Consider the following 5,819-nt stretch of genomic DNA (forward strand, 5'->3'; position numbering starts at 1 on the left):
AGGTTTCAGAAAATGTCTTGGCTTTCATGGCAGGGACAGGGCTCCCCTGTTTCCAAACCGCTGCCATGCCTGAGCCACAGGAGCAGGGAGGGGATCGCGCAGGGCGAGGGCACACACGTGCATGGTTCTGTGCTGGCACCTGCAGCGATGCCCCCCTGGCCCAGCTTTGGGCTCTGAGCTGGAAGCTCTCCCAGGGGAAAGGCCTTGACCTACCCTCAGCATCTCCCAGAGCCTCAGTCCTGGACGTGGCTTGGGAAGCTGCACCACCTTCACCAGCAGGTTCAGCTGCAAAGAAAGGCAGGACAGAAGAGCTCCTGTAGCACTGCAGGAGATCCTCAGGCTGCCCACAAGGCTCAGCCCCGGGGCACAGCCCTGGGCCCGGCCACTTCCCTCTCTGCTCTTCTCTGTGTCTGCACAGAGCACATGGAAGGACACATGGGCATTGCACACGGGAGGAAGATGGACAGCTAAATGCTCCTTCCTCCCACTAACAGTGATCCTGTGGGATCCCTCAGGGCTCCAGAAGGGAGCAGAACAAATTTTCCATATTCCATCAACCTTCAGATGATCTTAAGTGAAAGGGCAAATGTATGAGCTCTTGCCACCTGGTCACTATGTATTCTCTCAGGAAAGGTACATTGAGCACTTGCCTCCAGGATTTCCCATGAGTCTCAAGCCATAATCCAGCAGGTTTCCCAGATAATCCATGTCTTGATCCCAACCTAGAAGTTTGCAAAGATCAGAACCATTTCCATGATGTGCTGGGATCCCCTTCTGCCTCAGGGAACTGGGCACTGCATGTAGGTCAGGTAAGGCCATGGGAGCCAGATGTGAATGGACAAGGCCAAAGCTGCTCAGGGGCCTGGGGAGCTCTGGGCAGGCTCATGGTCAATCCCTATCCTCTTTGCAGACCCTGTGCAACATCCCTGGAGAGGTGCCTGGAGCAGCCCAGGGCCCGTAGGGGTTCTCTCAGTCGCACAAGGAAAATGCTCCTTGAATCCCTGGGGAGAACTGCAGCAGGCAGTGCTGCAAGTATCCCTCGGAAACTCCCTCCTGCCTGTCCTCCCAGCCGCCCTTCCTCCATCTGCCCACGGAACAGCTCCCACAGCCCAAGGGGACCCAGCCAGGCCCTCTCAGGACACGCTGGAGCCTTGCTCTGCCCCTCTGTCCTTTCCCCACCATGGGCACCCCGTGCAGTCACTCCCAGGTTTCAGGAAGTGTCTCCCACACAGGGACCCCAGCAGGACTGCTCAGGACCCGAGTGCCCTGAGCCTGCTCGCGATAATTCCCCTGGGTTGTTCCCTCACTTCCAGGCAGCAGAGAGAGCAGCTCAAGCCTCAGCAGGGCTCAGGCCCAGAGGCACAGCAATTACCTCCTGGGCCTGTGCCTGGCATCGCCTCCAGTCCTACAGCAGAGTCTGGCACAGAACCACTGCTTCCTCCGGTAATCGCCGCCTTCTGCCCAGCCTCTCCATCCACTTCTGGAGAAAGGAAGAGGGACGGCTGGATCAGGTGGGGCTGTTCCCCACTAGGGAGGTGGCATCTTCAGCAGCCAGTACTTGTGAAAGTCATGGTTAAGGATCAGGAATCCACACAATTTTCTGGGTAGGCCAGGGTCCACTTTCATGATAACACCCGCCCTTAGTGATCATCCTGGAGACTATGAAATTTCAGGGGATCTCTGGCCCGTGGTGCAGTTTGGGCTCCCTGTCAGCTGATGCCAAATGCCTTCCTGCAGAGGCTGGGCAGAAGCTGCCGCCAGGCCAGGCTGGGAAGCAGCCCTGCAGGGCGTGAAAGCAGCAGCGGGGCAGCGAGGCTGCCATGGATCCCTTCCCACTGTGCCTGGCACGGCGTGTCCAGATGTGCAGCCAAAGCCCCCGGCTGCTGACTCCCAGGGGAAGCATGAGGGAAATGCACCCACCTTGTCCTCCTCCCTGCAGCAATTCTTTCAGCATTTGCCTCATGTTTTTGGATGGCTCATGGGGTTTCTGGTGTCCTGTAGCTTTGTTCTTTCTCCTCGGAGGACCTTAGAGCAACAGAGTTCCATTTCCCAGGAACGGATCCCACAAAAGCAGGGCTCAGCCTGTGGGGTCATCAGGGACACACTACTCACCCCTGCCATGGGAGCTGGGCTTTTGTGTAGGAATCAGCAAAGCAGCTAGACAAGTCCTCCCTGCAGACACACCTGGAACACAAGAGCCACAGAAACTTCTGTCACCTGATTCCTGCCAGGTTCACAACAATTATTCCTTGGTGGCACACTGAGAACATACCTGATGGTGGCTCAGATAGGACCAACACTTTATGCAGCCAAGCTAATGGAGAAGCCTTCCCAGACACCTCATCTAGAAGGGAGCAGAGATCAGACCCATTTCCATGGTGTGCTGGAGTCCCCTTCTGCCTCAGGGAACTGGGCACTGCAAGGGGCTCAGGTAAGTTTGTGGGAGTCGGATGTGAATGGATAAGGCCAAAGCTGCACAGCAGCCTGGGGAGCTCTGGGCTGGCTCCTGGTCACACTCCAGACTCTTTTCAGGCCCTGTGAAACATCCCTGGATGTAGGAATGTAGGAGAGTGCCCCCCTAATTACAGAGTGGCAAAGCTAACCTTTATCCCCCAAAAAAGGAAAGAAGCCCAGAAGTTTCTCCCAACGATCAGGTGACAAGCCACCTCAAAGGACCCCAGAGGCTTCAGTAAAAACTCTGGGTCACCTAACTGGATAGAAGCCAAAAAGTCCCGCCTGACCCATCAGGTAGAAAAGGGGAGGACAAAAGAACCAAAGGGCTTTGGTGAAGGTGTTTATACCAGTGGCAGACTGCTGTACCTCGATCGGATTTTTCTGTTTGTTATTTTGCCTTTTATTAAACCTTTTTTGTTTCTAACACTGCAGCAGAAGCCATCCTGCTCATTATTTGCCTCCAAAGGTAATAGCTGAGCTATCCTTGGGTGTGCTGGGTTCCCTTTTTGAAGGTTTATAACACCTGGCCCCAGAAAAAAGAACCCAGCACGTGGCGCCCGGACAGTATTTCTCCTATTGAGGAAGATGGTCTAGGGATTTTTTGATTACCTCAATCAAAATAGGACATTTTTCCTTGGTATTTGTGTTTTTGAGGGAGCAGGCCTGCACCTGAGTTTTTTGTCCCTTTAAAATAGAAAACCCAGAAGAAGGCATTTGAGATTGAGAGGGAATCTCGAATCAAAGCCTCATACTGGTGAAGAGGAGGCTGTAATCAGAGATGGGACTGGAGCAGCACCGCAGCCTCAGAGGACTCTGCCGCTCAGCTCAGCTGATTTGTCACTGTTGTGACCCAGGACCTGGGAAGAATTTCATACCAAGAAGGACAACTGGAAAACTCTGGTGAGTGCCACCATGGGAAATCGGTTGTCTTTAGCTGAGCAGGATTTTTTTTCATATTTCAATTATAAGTTAGAAATTCAAGATATTCAGTTTGACAAGAAACAGCTTAAAAAGCTTGTAAAATGGGTCTTAACAGAGTTCCCAAACTCAGACATGTCTCAGAAACTCGATCCAGACTTCTGGGATTCGGTTGGACTGAAATTACATAACATGGAAAAGAATAAGAAGTCCAACTTAAAGCTGCGTCCAATATTCAGGACAGTCTTAAAATTTGTAACAATGGAAAGTGCAAAGCAAGCAAAGAATGCACACAAGCAAGCAAAGATCAGGGACAGGGCAGAATGCAGGCAGCAACAGCAGGACCGGGAGGAGAGGAGAAAGAGGAGTTCTGAGGGGACCCAGAAGCCTTCCCTTATCCCAGTCGAGAACCAGAAACCCCGGAGGAGCGGCCGGGAGGTGGCCAGGCCAGCTGCCCTCCCCCTTCCCCACCCCCGTCCTGGGAGAGAGGGGAGCAGACCAGCCCTGGCCAGGCTCCTCTGCAAACCACATCTTTCACAATCCCTGCCACACCTAAGTCCTCTGTATTCCCTCTGAAAAGCTCCCTTTGGTGCTCAAAATCGGTGAATTTTGGCAGTACAATGGAAAAAAGCTGAGCCGATTGTGCCCACTCTGAGAACAGAGGAGCTCATGGCAGACGCCATGATGGCCCCGGCCCAGCCCCGCCCTTCGTGGGCGTGGCTCGCCCTCCTCCCCGGGCTCCCAGCAGTCCCTGGGTGGCTCCTCCCTGAGCTCCTGCCCATCAGAGCAGGGACACGCCCCTTTTATGGGCGGAGCCTGGGTGGTGTCCCCGCCCCTGCTCCCCGCCCGCAGCCCGGGAGGGCACGCCCCCTCCCTGCCGAGCGTGGGAACCGGAAGTGGTGCCCCGGAAGTCACCCTGTCCAAGATGGCGGCGCCCATATCCGACACCTTGCCGGAACAAAAAACAAATTATTCTTATGCTCCACAATGTAATTCCAAATAATCTAAGGAAGAGTTTAACACAGAAGTTGTCACAGATACCTGGCAGAGGATAAGAAAGGATGCAGTTCAGGAAGGAGAGTGGGGAATTGCATCAAAGTTAAAAGTTTTTCCTGTGAGGTGCACAGCAGGTCCTGCACCGAGAGGGAGCTGGCAGCAGATCAGTTTTGCTGAGTTAAAAGAGATTTGCAAAGCCTCTCGTTTGTATGGTAGTGATTCTGCATATTTCAGAAGTCTTTTACAAGCCACCTTTACAGCAAATGTATTTACTCCACACGATTTAAAGCAGCTTTGCACATCCCTGCTGTCCTTAATGGAATTTTCTCAGTGGGAACTGGCATGGAAACGTTTGTTAAATGACCTTTTGAGAGGTTATGCAGGAACTCCAGCTACTGCAAATTTGACTATAGATCAGCTCTCAGGTTGAGGAGCTCATACAGATCCTCAAACACAAGCCCGAACTCTCAATAAACAAGTATTACAGGATATCAAAGAAGCAGCAAAAACAGCTTTGTTACAGGTTCATGATGGCAACAAACCAGAACTAGATTTCACAGAAATAAAACACAGAATAGATGAGCCTTATATTAAGATTTTGGACTGTTTGAAAATAGCATTGGAAAAGCAGATTCCAATAGACCGAGCCAGACAAGAGTTATTAAGATGGCTCGCAATTTCTAATGCAAACACGAGCTGCAAAAAAGTATTAGGTGCATTGCCACAGGGTCCTGAGCCCAGCCTGACCCAGCTCGTGGATGCTTGAACCGCCTGGGCACCCCTGAGCCTGCAGCAGCCATGCAGGCAGAGGTGCTGGCCAGTGCCATCACAGCAGCTCAGGAAAACACCCCAAAGCAGCAGGAAAAAGCAGCAGAAATGCAAACACAAGCCCTAGCAGAGGCTCTAAGAGCATTCAGAGGTGCAATTGAAAACCAGCAGACTCCAAGGGACACGTGCCATTCGTGTGGCCAGAGAGGTCATTTCAAAGGGGATGTCCTGGGGCCCGCAGAAGGCCACTGCCCAGAAACAGTGGATGCAGAGGTTTCTGTCACGTGCTAACAGCTGTCACCCAGCACAGGGCTGTCCGTGCCATCTGCCGGGAAATGTGCAGCCCGGCACGGGGCAGTGGCTGCCATGACACAGGAACCCTGCACCAGGGGCAGAGAGCACCACAGGCCACCACGGTCAGAGCTGCAGCACGTCTGTGCAGGACTGCCGACCACAATGTCCCCAGGTACCAGACTGGAGCTGTCCCCAGCCCAGCCAGTGGTGCTGACCAATGCCATTGCTCACACAGTGCCCACAGGACAGCTGGGGCCTGAACCACAACCACGTCAGTTCCTCATCGTGGGAGTGAGCAGATCCCATGCAGAAGGTTTTTATGTCATTCCAGCTGTGCTGTCTGTCACCTGTTCACAGGAAATTACAGCGTTAGCTTTGTGTCCAGACCC

The 5,819-nt window shown here is 53.2% G+C and overlaps 1 long non-coding RNA gene across 1 annotated transcript; it reads right to left on the reverse strand.

The window, feature by feature from the left end:
- Positions 1-333: 333 nt before the first annotated feature.
- On the reverse strand, positions 334-4,054 carry LOC135302217 (uncharacterized). Its single transcript, XR_010363914.1, has 5 exons — positions 3,925-4,054; positions 2,113-2,184; positions 1,921-2,025; positions 1,373-1,480; positions 334-722 (listed from the first exon to the last, which is right to left on the reverse strand). It is a non-coding gene; the product is annotated as an uncharacterized LOC135302217 (long non-coding RNA).
- Between the last annotated feature and the right edge of the window lie 1,765 nt (positions 4,055-5,819).

Source organism: Passer domesticus, chromosome 6 (genome assembly GCF_036417665.1).
Source record: "Passer domesticus isolate bPasDom1 chromosome 6, bPasDom1.hap1, whole genome shotgun sequence".
In the NCBI taxonomy this organism is placed as follows: Eukaryota; Metazoa; Chordata; class Aves; order Passeriformes; family Passeridae; genus Passer; species Passer domesticus.